The following is a 15,631-nucleotide window of genomic DNA, read 5'->3' on the forward strand; positions in this document are numbered from 1 at the left end:
TTTTTGTTGGTGCCAGTGCAGCAAGTTGTTAATTTTCATGTATTGTTTGTCAAGCCGCACGGCAGTAAAACTGTGTAGATTATATTGTTTTCGTGTACCACTGGCTTCAGATGAAATAATTCTTTTATCTCTCAACCTCCACTTCCAGCACTTAGCTCTCTACCTCCTCAGTAAGTAGCTATGTAGGCGGCGCTCCCTATTCATCTCTCTTCTATTTATATACTTTTCTTGCTGAGTCACGTGCACGTCACGCCACAGGGAGGTCTTTCATCTGGAATGGGCAGTGTCAATTTAATTTTGGCTCAGGAGTTTATGTAAGGTGATCAAGAATTTTGGCTTGACTGTGACAGTTCTGTGTGTTACTATCTTAGTAACAAGCAAAATAAAGTTAATTGGTTGATGTTCCATTGAGCTATAATTGTTACATTGATTTTTGATAGCATATATTAGCCAATATATTAAATACCAAGATGGCCATGCACTCGCCACATAACAACATGAAACGAGGAATTAAAATGCACGTGGTAGAAATGACATACTGTCAGTATAGTTATTTATTTATTGCCAGCATTCATCGTGTTATATGAGGTCTTCTGTTTCTTTTGTTCTTGAGTTGGCAAATTTATTTGTATTTTAACTTTGTGACCAGATATCCTTCCTGTAAAACATAGTATAAATAGTTCTAACCGTAACTTCAGCATCACCTCTACACTCTATCTCAAAAATGATTATTGCTGATTCGTTCTACAGGGATGCAGAGTCTTAATGTAATATTCAAAATGCAGAAGGAAATGCTCTAATTCTAATTGCTGTAGCGCCAGTGTACCTTGACCTGAATATAATGTAACAGGGCTACTTTTGAATGTGAAATTAGCAATGTATATTGCTAACTATAGAAAGGTATAAAAATTCCCAAAAGTGATCTCAGTTATTTAATTTAACAATTTTATAAAGAAAATTAGTAACCTTAAATTATTTACATGAAAGGTCATTAATGATCATTGTTGTCTTAGTGTGAAATTTGAAGTTCAGGCACTGTAACTAGTACTAAACAGTATATCATCTGTTTGTCTATATGTGAAATTTGATTTCGTTAAATTGAACTTGGAAATCTGCAATGATTAATATATCGAAACAAGAAGAAACTGTCTGTGATACACTCGATAGCTTCCCCACTAACAATCAAAATGAAAAAAAGAAGCTGTCGCATGTTAAATCTGCATTTGATTATAAATGCAACTTCTGGATTATGTGGAAAAATTACAACTGATCACTGTTTCCCAAGCACAGAAAACAGTAGTTCGCTTAGCCTCTAAAGTTCTGAAACGCTGCTCTGCTCTGACCAGATTCCTGAAATAAGTCACTGAGTTGCATGTACCAAAAAAAAAAAGAAAATCACTGTACTGCAATAGTGCTTAAACTTAACATAGCTGCTGGCTAAAACTCAGAAAATTCACCAATAACTCTGCTAGCTGTTCACACAACAGTGCAGTGTCATCAATATTCTGTTAGATTTGCTCACAAGAATTAATGTAAAAGATGACACCCTGGGATTAAGTAAGTCAAACGACTTTTTCAGTTAAGTTACTGTAACTAAAGTTATATTACGATTCTAACTTCAATTACATTAATATGAGAACTTATGGCCTCCTTTAGTCATTGTCACAGATAATGAAACAGATACAAGGGGAAACAAACGGGAAGTCTGTAAACGATTTCCATATAATTTACTCCATTTTTTTTACAGAAATACATTTAAAAGGAATGGAGAATAACACATGAGTAATATTCATGAAATGGATACCAAGAAAGAGATAATCTATTGGAATTTCTTCATTCACATAAAATAATTCGTGGAATGAATAATGATAGTAAAACAGCTTTCACAGACTAATGTTTCATCATCCCCAACCCACACAGCAAGAATCTTTTACTAAGTGTCCTACTACATATTTTGAAGCTGACAGTCAGCAATGCGATCGGGCCCTAGATAGAAAAATCTTCCTAAGGATTCTCAAATTTGAAGATTTCCAACATGTGTGCAATTCTGAACTGAGGAAAAATTTCTCAGTAGTAGTAGTAGTAGTAGTAGTAGTAGTAGCTTTATTCTTCTGTAGATCTCTTTTTACAAGGAGGATATAGGACATGTCAAAGTATTTACAAGTGTAGACCAATTTAAAATAAACTAATTTGTATACACATGTATTTAAAAGCTTCTTGTTAGAGACAATCATTAGATTTACTGCTAGTATACAATACTTTTTTTACAGATAACTTATTAAATAATGTAATTCCACACTGTTCACTCATATCTCACTATGTCACTGCACACACTATATGTACATTGTTTCATAACACTTCACTCACTAAACACACACACACAAACACACAAACACACACTGGTGATCTCTGGGCCATTTTCTGTACTGTAACTTCCCACTTGCTATCCTGAAAAACTGAGTCAGCATCCCTCCATAATGAGTGAGATGTTGAGCTCAGAAAGTGGAAGAAGTGTTAGTATTGTGCTATGCATAGCTTGGGGGTAAGTTTTTCTAGAAAGGAAAAACATAAAGTCAAGATGTTATGTGGAATGTTGGATGTTTTATAATCATTATTATTATTATTTATTTGTATAACATTTATTATCAAACCCCTACTCTGTTTTATCTAAGTAATCCTTCAATGTATAAAATGTATTGCATAACAGGTACTGCCTTTTTAAGCTGCCTTTTTAAGTAAGTGTATTTTTGCAATTTCTTTAATCTCTTTTGATAATTTATTGTACGGTTTTATTCCTTGGTAGAAAATGCTGTTTTGAGTTTTATGTTTACTTTTTCTTCGTAAATGTAAGTTGAGTCTATCTCTTGTTGCATGGTCATAGACAGAGCTGTCTGTGCAGTAATTACCAATGTTATTTTTGATGTGTATAAATGACTGGTAAATGTATTCACATGGAGCAGTTAAAATCCTTAGTGTTTTGAACGGATCTTTACACTGAGCTCCACTAGTATTTTTGGTTATTATACCTTTGGCTCTTTTCTGGAGTTTGAAAATTGTGTTCATATTTTGCGCATTTGTTCCCCAAAAGAGAATGGCGTAGCTAAGAATTGAGTGTACATATGAATAATATGTAACTAGAAGACACTGCATGTTGCACACTGATGATAGGATTCTAAGAGCATAACATACTGATGACTTTCTGTGTGCAAGTACCTTTGTGTGTTCACACCACTTCAACTGAGAATAAAAATTCATTCCTAGAAATTTTGCATTTGTTACACAACCTAAAGAGTGTGTAAAATTCCTTCAGCCATTACCTTTACTGTCTCCAAAGGTGTGTTATAAGCTCCAGAAATATGCAAATCTATCCCTGCTGTTTTTCTTGTTTTTAGAATTTCATGGTCTCTTTATCTCCTGTTCACTGAAGGGATCTGCTAGGGTAATCTTGTCCTGTAGGTCGTTACCGACTTGGTTTAGCTCTGGTTTGTTTGTTTTTCAGTATTGCAGTCGAAGATGATTTTTCCAGCACACTTTTAATGGCGAACGCTGTTTCTGATGGCGTTATCCTATGCTTTGGTTGATGTCCCCAATTTCTTCAGGAGTGTTCAATGTTTCCTACCCGAAAAAGTGAAGTTCAGTTGGAAGATCATTTATTTTCATTTCTATTTACTGCCTTCGTTCAGTTATAATCATTGTTTAACGATTGACCTTGGTATTTTTTGTAGAGGATTTGGTTAGGTTTATCTCAGCCTGATTCATAATGTTATTTTATTTGCCTTGAGATATTCCGTTTAGCTACATCTAAAATAATTTCCACAAATCTTTTATAAGTTTTGTAAGAATCCAACGAGATTACTCTCCAATCCCTGGGTATATTGTGTCCATCTAGTTTTCTTCCGTTTCTGTCTGGGTTTATTGGTAGATTTAGTAACATATATCAATATCTATGTTGATTTTTGTTGTAAGATGTTGCCTTCTTCGACATGTTTAATACTTTCCTATAGTGGTCCAGTGGTAGTTTATTCTTGTTCATGGAGAAATGGATAGATCATGGTTTGTATCAGCTTGCCGTCTGTTTGACCACAATGTTTCTAATTCCTTAGCATCGTAATCTAGATACAGTTTTTGTGTGTCGATCCATTCGGACAGTTTTTCTCCATTGTCGTTTATATTTATGTATGCCTAGGCTGTTAAAATCGCCCACACAGAAATACGGCCTAGTCACCTTCAGTAAGCCTGGTGTTGCCCACTTAATGTTAGGTGGTTTGTAGACTGATGTAGCAGTCGAGCATTTAAGTTCTATCACACTTGTACGTCGTTAATTTTCTGGCAGGTTACCTCAGTATAATCCGAGAGGCATTTTTTTTTTAAATTGTGAGTTCATGGATAGCAGAGTAGAGCACTGATATTATTTTATATTCTGCGATCGTACACCTAGGCGCTGAGTTGATGTCACCCAAATGACTTTCTCCTAGAGCTTTAACGTCGATGTTATGCTCACCATCAAATTTGCTCAGGTAATCGGATTTGCCTCTTGTCAATCCTTCTGCATTTATTTCTAAAATATGGACACCTTGTCCAGCATTTTTGTCTGTGAGTTTTGAGAAGAGCTGTTATTCGACTGGACGCTCGAGCTGTCAGAAGCTAGCCTAACCTTTTGCAAGTGCTTTGATTCGATGGGATATTTACAAGACTCGCAGTTCGACACACAGAAGACTGTGCTTTTTACGTGGTTGTCGGAGTCACTGACGCAATAATTTCTTCTTTTAATGTGTCATGATATGTATTCTTAGTGCACACGGCACACTGGATTCACTGGCCTGGTTGGTTTCTACAGAACTGCGAACGATTTTGTAAGTGACATGTCAGAGTTTGAACAAAAAAATTGCAGGACCTACGCTAAACATAAAACAGACACTGCTCTGTGCCTCAGAAAAAAATCGGGTGATCAGATTTCCATGTTTCACAGAAGTGGTGTACCCTTTCAAGCCACTACCTGAACTAGAAATCAAGAGTAGGGACGTTTGGTACATCTTTGTCGCTGATCCGTACTCTAAACGCCACCTATAGCCTCTTGGGCGAAGAGTAACAACGACTCTTCATCCCCATGCCATTTTTCTTCCGCCTCCCGCCATCTGCACCACAAATTGTGTAATGCTGTACCTTTCACTGTATTTCAGGAAAAGCGGCTATTCAGGACAACGCACAGTACTGCGAATCGAAACAATCAATAACCGTCAGTTCCAGGGTAGATTCCGCCAATATCCGAGTAAGTGCCATGAGCAGTTTGACAGCAGTGAGGCGGTATCTGTGATGCGAACAAATGGGCAACACGACGCGGTAGCCAGAAGTGATAATGCAGCAATGGAGCTCCACACTGGAAGCTGCAGCCATAAACCACTAAAAGTCACCACAGTTCTTCAAAAAATCTAAAACAGCAGTTAGTGCTAGGAACAACACGTAGCTTATTGCGAAGCTTTCTCTTTGCTCAACGTTGATAATTTAAAACTGTAGTGTACAGTGACTAATACCTGGACACACATTGAAAGGACGTTGCCTGCGAAAGGTTTGTAACACAATAACACAGAGTCTAACATAAGAAATTTTCGCATTACGAAAGTTGAGTAATGGACTAATCTTTTATGTAATGTGCTTTGTCACTATTTTGAAAATATTTTCTTATGAATTAATATTATTCTGCAATTTAAGTTACATATTTAAAAAAGAATTATGTAGTAACACGTAGCAAACACGCTGGTCAGGTCAGGGTGATCTGTTATTGAGAACAGCCGTAGAGTATATTTGAAGTAGGGAACTTTGTCCCTGGGCGTGGATGTTGACAGTGCTGTTGTAGCTGGCGCGAGCTGTTGTGCAGTAGAGTCTGCCATAAGCGCTCAGGCGTACTGTTTGTGCAGGGGTGCGGTTCTTTCCGTCCCTTTACGACGAACCTGCACTTACCTGTGAACATTATCTCAGCAGATCATCAATAGGGAAGCCGAGCGAAACCCACTGTACTTTGACGTGAAAAAGGCTGCAATTAAAGTCACTAATCTACGTTTCGGGAAAAAGTTTCCACACGAAATGAAAGGTTGGAAATTTTGTCCTTAATTAATATATTCTGAAACTTAGGTGAACAAGTATCACTGCCAAGCCCATGCTAGTCTTGACGCAGTCACTCACTATCCCATTCACTCACGTTAGCAAGTTTGTGGTGTTGCATTTCCCGAAAACGTAATAGCTACAAAAATACGTATTGTTTTTGGTTAAGAATGCCTGCCAAATATTAAGTCTGTCGGTACCTAATGCAGTCACAGTTTTTAGCCACCGACCTGCTCAATACGCCACGCGGAATGTATGTCTTTTCTCGTCACAAAATTCACTTAAAAATTTTACAACACTTTTGATGTATGAAACACTGCTAGATCCGGCAACTTGTCATTTCCATTGGAACTACTACTACACACGTCCGAACTGTTTCATGGCTCGACTCCTCTCTAGAATACTCTAAGTCTTCTCTACCAGCAGAGAAACGCGCGCCCGAAGAATATTGCTTTACCATTGGTCAGTTTACTCAACAGCCAATAGCAAAACAACATTCTCCCGCATCAGTCCGCGCTTATCATCAATAGCCAATAGCAAAATAGCAAACCTAACGACTGCACTTTTTACCGACGTAATTATCTCATATGCTGAAGTTTTGTTTATGCATAAAGTTATTTACTATTGTTATTTATACCTGAATTAACTTTCCCTTTACCATAAACTTACTTTACAAATCTATTCTACAAAAATCCCCTTTGTCCACATCCATACTTCTTCGAAATGTTCCCACACTAAATCCCACTACATAACTCATTAAACAATTATCTTCATATTAACCTTAAACCACACTCACGCATCATTCATACTGCTAAAACACATTTATAACATTGTACTTACACAAAAAGACATAATAACACATTATAAAAATACTAGAACAGTTCATGAAAAACATTCTATCACTTTAGTGCACTCTAGTGGGCACAATCGAAACTAAATCAGTCCCCTATCCAATATTGTCCTCTATCGGCTGATACATAAACTACTAAGTAGCTCTAACCTAAATAACCAAAGGACATCACTCACATACATGCCCGAGGTAGGATTCGAACCTGAGACTGTAGCGGTCGCGCGGTTTCAGACTGAAGCGCCTAGAACCACTCGGCCACACCGGCCGGCTATTAAAACTCAACAAATAATTGACACTGCTTGTTAATGGCAATGGACATCGTCGCTCAGCGAAGTCTTCACGTAAAAAGACAGTATTAATATTCAGTGATTATGAAAAAGTAATTTCAGTGTTTTAAAGGTCATTGTAGATCAGAATGTTTAATTTCTTCGTGTGATCAATAATTTCGGCTGTCATTTCCAATATACGTGAAAGCTTTATGCAAAAGTTAATCTTTAGTTATTTAATGAAAGTTACGCAACTAATAAGACATATTTTGCTTCACGGAAAATATTTATTTAAGAACAAATACAATAGTAGAAATTGTGGTATCGATAGTTACGATGCCAAGGCGTAGGTACAAGTTTTTAGTTTGGCACTACGACAGCAACACCGACGACAGCGCCCTCTAGCCAGCGCTGTGTAGTTCTACGAGCGCCGCTCCAGATTCTACACTTTTGTTCGCGAGCTGACGCCCAACCAACATTGTTTCATCTTCGTAGTGGGCGAGCGACTACAGATTTTGTGTGTGTTAGCTTTGATACATCCGACTTCGCACCTACGTGCTCATCTTTATCAAAAGTTACGTATATGTCACTGACTAATATTCTCTATTAAATGTACTTCTACGTTAAAAGTGGTACCGAGAGTCTTACCTCACCTGCTCCTACTTACTTCCTACATTCGGCCTACCCTTCAGTTTACAGGAGCAGACCCACACGCCGCCTTCCAGGCGGGATACAAAAAAAATATTAGCAGTAGGCATTACGGTAGGCTTTGCGAAGCTATTTATTACACAAACAGAGCGCAAAAAAGTTAGGACTCGAGCGTATATGGTTAGCGCTACTTGTTTTACTGAGTTCACGATTAGATTTACTTCAAGTTGCTAGCCATGGTTTTGAATCTGAGCTCAAGCCAGTGTTATTGTGACCGTTCCCGCATGATTGTCTTGCAATAATTATTACGTAAATACTTTTCCAAATTAATTAACGACCATACAATAATGCTCGCTCACACCGTAAGCTGGAGACCTCCTTCTATAACCATTGCAATCTAAACTAAAACATATGTAACTTTATCATCTGAAATTTTACTAACTACTTTGGGGTTTTCATCATTTGTCAAAATTCTTTCGATCGTTATTGGCTAGAAGTACTTGCGTAATAACGGTTCGGTTGTAACTGATTGTATTTTTTATTTATTTTGATCTTCGCAACAAATGCTTTTTCCCACACAAAAGGGAGATTACCAACATTTGTTATCAATTATTTCAATTATCCGAAAGTATAAGTGCGTTATACGTGGCGACCTGGTGACAGAACGTTTCTTAATCTTGGGATTGTCCAGTGGCCGAACTTCTCAAATTTTAGTGGGGAAATTAATTTTAGTTAGTGGAATTTTCGATCAAACAATAGAGAAAACAAAAATGCTGAAATCGACAATGCAGGCGGAGAGGTAGAAACAAAAGCGTGAGCCAAGATCGCTATTGTTTGACGGCGAGCTGACTAATGACAGTGGAATGCGTTGCTCAATAAACGTGCTAGATCTAAGCATCGTGACGATAAAACAAGGAATCGACGATTCTTACCAGCAAAATACGGAAGAGATGATCTAAGGGGGTGTAGGTCGCACCGATGAGATCGAAACGAAAACAGACACAAAATCGGTATTGAATCAGATGGTATTGCAGTTCGCATCTACCAAGAAGAAGGGAAAGGTGAAAAAAGGAATGTCTAACCATAGCTTTCGCGAGTAGGACTTTGACGAAATACGGGAGAAATTATACAGTATCAGAAAAACAAGCAATAGCTATACCTGTGAATTCAAAAAATTAAGAAGTTTCTTATGGGGGCACAAAGTTATAGTGCATACTGACCATAAGGCTTTGACGTTTTTAAAATGTTGCAGATTGTTGCACGATAGATTGAGGAGATGGGCATTATACATGAAACAATTCGATCACAAAATGTCATGTGAGGGGTGTAGACAATGGTGTTGCAAACGCATCGTCTAGCCTGGCGGGACAATTAATAAGGAAAATCCAGAGGGAATAGTGGAAGTGGTTGTAGCTCAAGGGTGTTGACGGAAAAAAGAAAATAGAAAACGTATGTAAGAAAACGCGCCGTTGGCAGAACGAAGGTTCAAATGGCTCTGAGCACTATGCGACTTAACTTCTGAGGTCATCAGTCGCCTAGAACTTAGAACTAATTAAACCTAACTAACCTAAGGACATCACACACATCCATGCTCGAGGCAGGATTCGAACCTGCGACCGTAGCTGTCGCTCGGCTCCAGACTGTAGCGCCTAGAACCGCACGGCCACTCTGGCCGTCGCAGAACGAAGTTTAGTGTGTGAAGTTGGTAAGACTGATTACTATGCCAAGATGTAGAAAGGTGAGAAATTGCGGAGATATTGTAAGATCTATCGTTGCATACTGTACCCACGAAAGAATATCGACAAGAAAGACTTGCGAGTTCAAAAATGGTTCAAATGGCTCTGAGCACTATGGGACTTAACTTCAGTGGTCATCAGTCCCCTAGAACTTAGAACTACTTAAACCGAACTAACCTAAGGACATCACACACATTTATGCCCGAGGCAGGATTCGAACCTGCGACCGTAGCGGTCGTGCGGTTCCAGACTGTAGCTCCTAGAACCGCTCGGCCAGAAGTGTGAGTAAAGTGGCCAAAGAAGTATGACCATAGTTGATTAATTCTTTTCATTTAGCTTTTGGTCATTGTGGGACAAAAAAGTGTGTAAACAAGATAGATGAGTTAGTAAGTTAGTAAGTTTTGACAATATGAACCAGAGAGTGGCTGAGAGCATACGGACGTGTGACAGATGTCAGAAGGTGATAGTGACAAATGCAACCCATCGTGGACCTATGCAAATTATCCAACCTACAGATAATTTAGAAATACTGGAAACGTATGTTTATGGTCCATTATCCAGAACAACTGGTAATTTAGCGTACATATTGGTCGTGCTGGCTACCATTTCAAAATTTGTGAAACTGTATATATTACGTAAAGCCACAACTAAAACAGTATTTAGTAAATTGGGAGATGTTTCTTTCGTGAAGATAGGGACACCGACAGCTATATTGTTGGACAATGGACCTCGTTCACACCCACAATTTGGAATGAAGGCATAAAGGAAGTTGTAGAGATGATCATAAATCGGCCTATTACCCGTTGGCGAACCCTTCGAAGCGCTGTATGCATGAATTAGGCAGATATTTTTATACATATTGCCATAATAACCTCAATGCATGGGATAAATATATTGCTGACATCGAAAAAAATTATGCACTTTGTATGGCACGAAAGTGCAAGTTTTACACGTGAGGAAATGAAGTTCGGTGCTGAATAAAAGAGTACAATAAAAGAATTGATTTATTTTCCGCCACTACACGATCTACACACTGCAAAAGACGAGGAAAAGTGAGGAAGCATGCTGAGGCATCAATTAAAAGACACAATGCTAACCTGAAATTTGTAAAGTTTAACATAAGGGGCAGTGTCCTCCTGCAAACACGTGAAAAACCTAGTGAAGCAAAGAATGAAGTCCCTAAGTTCAGGTTTATTTACAAAGGACCACTCAAAGTTGAAAGCGTTCCTCGCCCTAATGCCTGCTGTTTGATTTACCCTCAGTTAGGTAGAAAGTTAGATGTCAGAAAAGTTGTAGATCTGAAAATGTACAGTATCAGAGCGTGAATAGGCAAATCCTGTAAATAATCATGAATAATTCATGTAACCAACACTTTTGACTTTTTCATTTAACATCAGCAATGCAGACACCATACTAAAAGATTATGAATAATGCTTATGTTATGTAAATATTTATCTATGTTTTGTACTGTAAATGGTTCAAATGGTTCAAATGGCTCTGAGCACTATGGGACTCAACTGCTGTGATCATAAGTCCCCTAGAACTTAGAACTACTTAAATCTAACTAACCTAAGGACATCACTCACATCCATGCCCGAGGCAGGATTCGAACCTGCGACCGTAGCGGTTGTGCGGTTCCAGACTGTAGCGCCTTTAACCGATTGGAAATGGTATTAGTTTTAAAGAGATGAATGTCATTTTTTAACTTCAGATGATCTTAGACTTGTTTAAATTGAAGGCGAAAACCTAAAATAAATGTACGCTGTAATAACGTGGAATTGTGTGTTGCCTTTTAAAAGGGACAAAGACAAAAAGCTGTAAAAAAGATTGTGCTTATGGACATGGGTGACTTGCAGGCACAAGGTACAAAGCTGATGAAAATGCACCAGGCAGTGCACCACTACTAACGTGTTTTGATTTTGAGAAAAGAAAGGTATACATAATATTTATGTGAACTTTGTAATTTGAAAAGTGTAGTAATGGTTATAAAAAAATCATGTGGCACAGATAATGCTAGTGCTGTGCAATGAATTTCATAAATTATTTGAGTAATAGTAATTCAGATGCATAATACATTAGTTAACGAGAAGTGTTAGATTTAAAAAATAGACGTTGCCTTAGTTGTGGGTGATTACACAATTCATTTGCTTTGCAACGAAATGATTGACTAAAGAATACATTACTTAATGTAAATCAAACGTACACAGGTCAGGCAGAATGTTGTGACCACATGCCAAACAGCCGGTATGTCCACCTTTTGGCACGGATAGCAGCGGTGACGCGTCACGGCATGGGAGCAATGTGGCCTTGGTGGGCCGCTGGAGGGAGTTGGCACCACATCTGCACACAATTAACTCCCGTAAATCCTGAAAAGCTGGACGATGAGCTCTGACGTCACTGTCTATCAGATCTCAGATTTGTTCGATCGAGTTCAGATCTGGCGAAATGGGGAGCATTACCTTCTTGAAAACTGCCACTGCCGTCGGGAAACGCGGTGTACGTGGTCTGCAACCAGAGTGCGATACTCCTTTTCTGTCATGGTGCCTTGCACGACTTCCACTGGACCCATGGGTGTCCATGTGAGTGTCCCCCAGAGCATAATGGAGCTGCTGCCAGCCTGTCTCCGTCTCGCAATGCAGGTATCAAGCAGCTGTTTCTTTGGTAGACACGGATCTGCGTCTTTCCATCGCCCCGATGAAGAAGATGTCGGGATTCATCAGACCATGCATCGCTCTGTCACCGCGCCAGCGTCCAGTGCCGACGGTAACGTGCCCATTTCAGTCGAAGTTGCTGATGTCGACGTGTTAAAATTAGCACATAATGGGTCGTTGGCTGTGGTGGCCCATCGTTAGGCGTGTTAGGTGCACTGTGTTTTCAGACACACTTGCACCCTGCCCAGTATGAAAGTCTGATGTTAGTTCCACCTGTCCTGTGTTACCACTCTGCCCAGCCTCATTACATCTGTAATGAGGGGTGGCCGCCCAACCCCACGACGTCGAGACGTTGTTTCTCCTTGGTTTCGTTACGAGTTGAAGACACTCCTCGAAGCACTCCTCGAACACCCGACGAGTCCTGCAGTTTCCGAAATGCTCGGGCCGAGCCTCCCTGCCATCACAATCTGCTTTCGGTCAAACACAGATGCATCGCGCGCATTCCCCATTCCACACACGGACAGCACGCTCAGTGATACTACAAGCATCGTGCATGTGTTTCACTAGCAGTCATTCCACGCCAGGTGAAGTGTTATCGTCTGGGCAGACTTATATCGATAACCGGTCAATGCTCATAATGTCCTGGCTCATCAGTGTATATGTAACACAACAACACAGTATCTAACATAAGAAATTTTCACAGTACTAATGTATTTAAGGAGATGTATTTAAGGAGATGGGACCAGGATAAACTTAAAGAACCAGAGATTGTACAGAGTTTCAGGGAGAGCATAAGGGAACAATTGACAGGAATGGGGGAAAGAAATACAGGAGAAGAAGAATGGGTAGCTTTGAGGGATGAAATAGTGAAGGCATTAGAGGACCAAATAGGTAAAAAGACGAGGGCTAGTAGAAACCCTTGGGTAACAGAAGAAATATTGAATTTAATTGATGAAAGGAGAAAATATAAAAAGGCAGTAAATGAAGCAGGCAAAAAGGAATACAAACGTCTCAAATATGGGATCGACAGGAAGTGCAAAATGGCTAAGCAGGGATGGCTAGAGGACAAATGTAAGGACGTAGAGGCTTATCTCACTAGGAGTAAGATAGATACTGTCTACAGGAAAATTAAAGAGACCTTTGGAGAAAGGAGAACCACCTGCATGAATATCAAGAGCTTTGATGGAAACCCAGTTCTAAGTAAAGAAGGGAAAGCAGGAAGGTCGAAAGAGTATATAGAGGGTCTATACAGGGGCGATGTTCTTGAGGATAATATTATGGAAATGGAAGAGGATGCAGATGAAAATGAAATGGGAGATATGATACTGCGTGAAGAGTTTGACAGAGCACTGAAAGACCTGAGACGAAATAAGGCCCCGGGAGTAGACAACATTCAATTAGAACTACCGATAGCCTTGGGAGAGCCAGTCCTGACAAAACTCTACCACCTGGTGAGCAAGATGTATGACACAGGCGAAATATCCTCAGACTTCAAGAAGAATGTAATAATTCCAATCCCTAAGAAAGCAGGTGTTGACAGATGTGAAAATAACCAAACTATCAGTTTAATAAGTCACAGCTGCAAAATTCTAACGCGAATTCCTTACAGACGAATGGAAAAACTAGTAGAAGCCGACCTTGGGGAAGATCAGTTTGGATTCCGTAGAAATATTGGAACACGTGAGGCAATACTGATCCTACGACTTATCTTAGAAGAAAGATTAAGGAAAGGCATACCTACGTTTCTAGCATTTGTAGACTTAGAGAAAGCTTTTGACAATGTTGATTGGAATACTCTCTTTCAAATTCTGAAGGTGGCTGGGGTAAAATACAGGGAGCGAAAGGCTATTTACAATTTGTACAGAAACCAGATGGCAGTCATAAGAGTCGAGGGGTATGAAAGGGAAGCAGTGGTCGGGAAGGGAGTAAGGCAGGGTTGTAGCCTATCCCCAATGTTATTCAATCTGTATGTTGAGCAAGCAATGAAGGAAACAAAAGAAAAGTTCGGAGTAGGTATTAAAATCCATGGAGTCGAAATAAAAACTTTGAGGTTCGCCGATGACATTGTAATTCTGTAAGAGACAGCAAAGGACTTGGAAGAGTAGTTGAACGGAATGGACAGTGTCTTGAAAGGAGGGTATAAGCTGAACATCAACAAATCAAAACGAGGATAATGGAATGTAGTCGAATTAAGTCGGATGATGCTGAGGTAATTAGATTAGGAAATGAGACACTTAAAGTAGTGAAGGAGTTTTGCTATTTGGAGAGCAAAATAACTGATGATGGTCGAAGTAGAGAGGATATAAAATGTAGACTGGCAATGGCAAGATAAGCGTTCCTGAAGAAGAGAAATTTGTTAACATCGAGTATAGATTTAAATGTCAGGAAGTCGTTTCTGAAAGTATTTGTATGGAGTGTAGCCATGTATGGAAGTGAAACATGGACGATAAATAGTTTAGACAAGAAGAGAATAGAAGCTTTCGAAATGTGGTGCTACAGAAGAATGCTGAAGATTAGATGGGTAGATCACATAACTAATGAGGAGGTATTGAATACAATTGGGGAGAAGAGGAGCTTGTGGCACAACTTGACTAGAAGAAGGGATCGGTTGGTAGGACATGTTCTGAGACATCGAGGGATCACCAAGTTAGTACTGGAGGGCAGCGTGGAGGGTAAAAATCGTAGAGGGAGACCAAGAGATGAATGTACTAAGCAGGTTCAGAAGGATGTAGGCTGCAGTATGTACTGGGAGATGAAGACGCTTGCACAGGATAGAGTAGCATGGAGAGCTGCATCAAACCAGTTTCATGACTGAAGACCACAACAACAACAATGTTGTAATTTTGAGTAATGGAGGGTTTATTATGTAATACAGTTTGACACTATTTTGAAAATATTTTCTTATGAATGAATATGAATATGTAATTGAAACACCACATATGCAAAATCATTATGTAATAACTTGTAGTAAACACATTTATCGTGGCAGTGGCCTTGCCGCAGTGGATACACCGGTTCCCGTCAGATCACCGAAGTTAAGCGCTGTCGGGCGTGGCTGGCACTTGGTTGGGTGACCATCCAGGCCACCATGCGCTGTTGCCATTTTTCGGGGTGCACTCAGCCTCGTGATGCCAACTGCGGAGCTACTCGACCGAATAGAAGCGGCTCCGGTCACACGCCCCTCCTATCCGCATCCTAACCTGAGGATGACACGGTGGTCGGCTGCTCCCGATGAGCCCCTTGTGGCCTAAAGACGGAGTGCTAAACACGTTTATCGTCAGGATGATATTCTATTGAGAACAGTCAAAGAGTATATCTGAAGAAGGTAACGTTGTCGCTGGACACGGATGCGCACAGTGTTGCTGAGTCTAGCGCGAGCTG

At 39.6% G+C, this 15,631-nt stretch overlaps 1 pseudogene; it reads left to right on the plus strand.

Moving 5' to 3' along the window:
• Positions 1-15,234: 15,234 nt before the first annotated feature.
• Positions 15,235-15,352, plus strand: LOC126482613 (5S ribosomal RNA; annotated as a pseudogene).
• The last annotated feature ends 279 nt before the right edge of the window (positions 15,353-15,631 follow it).

The sequence above is a fragment of the Schistocerca serialis genome, chromosome 5, assembly GCF_023864345.2.
Source record: "Schistocerca serialis cubense isolate TAMUIC-IGC-003099 chromosome 5, iqSchSeri2.2, whole genome shotgun sequence".
Classification (NCBI taxonomy): Eukaryota; Metazoa; Arthropoda; class Insecta; order Orthoptera; family Acrididae; genus Schistocerca; species Schistocerca serialis.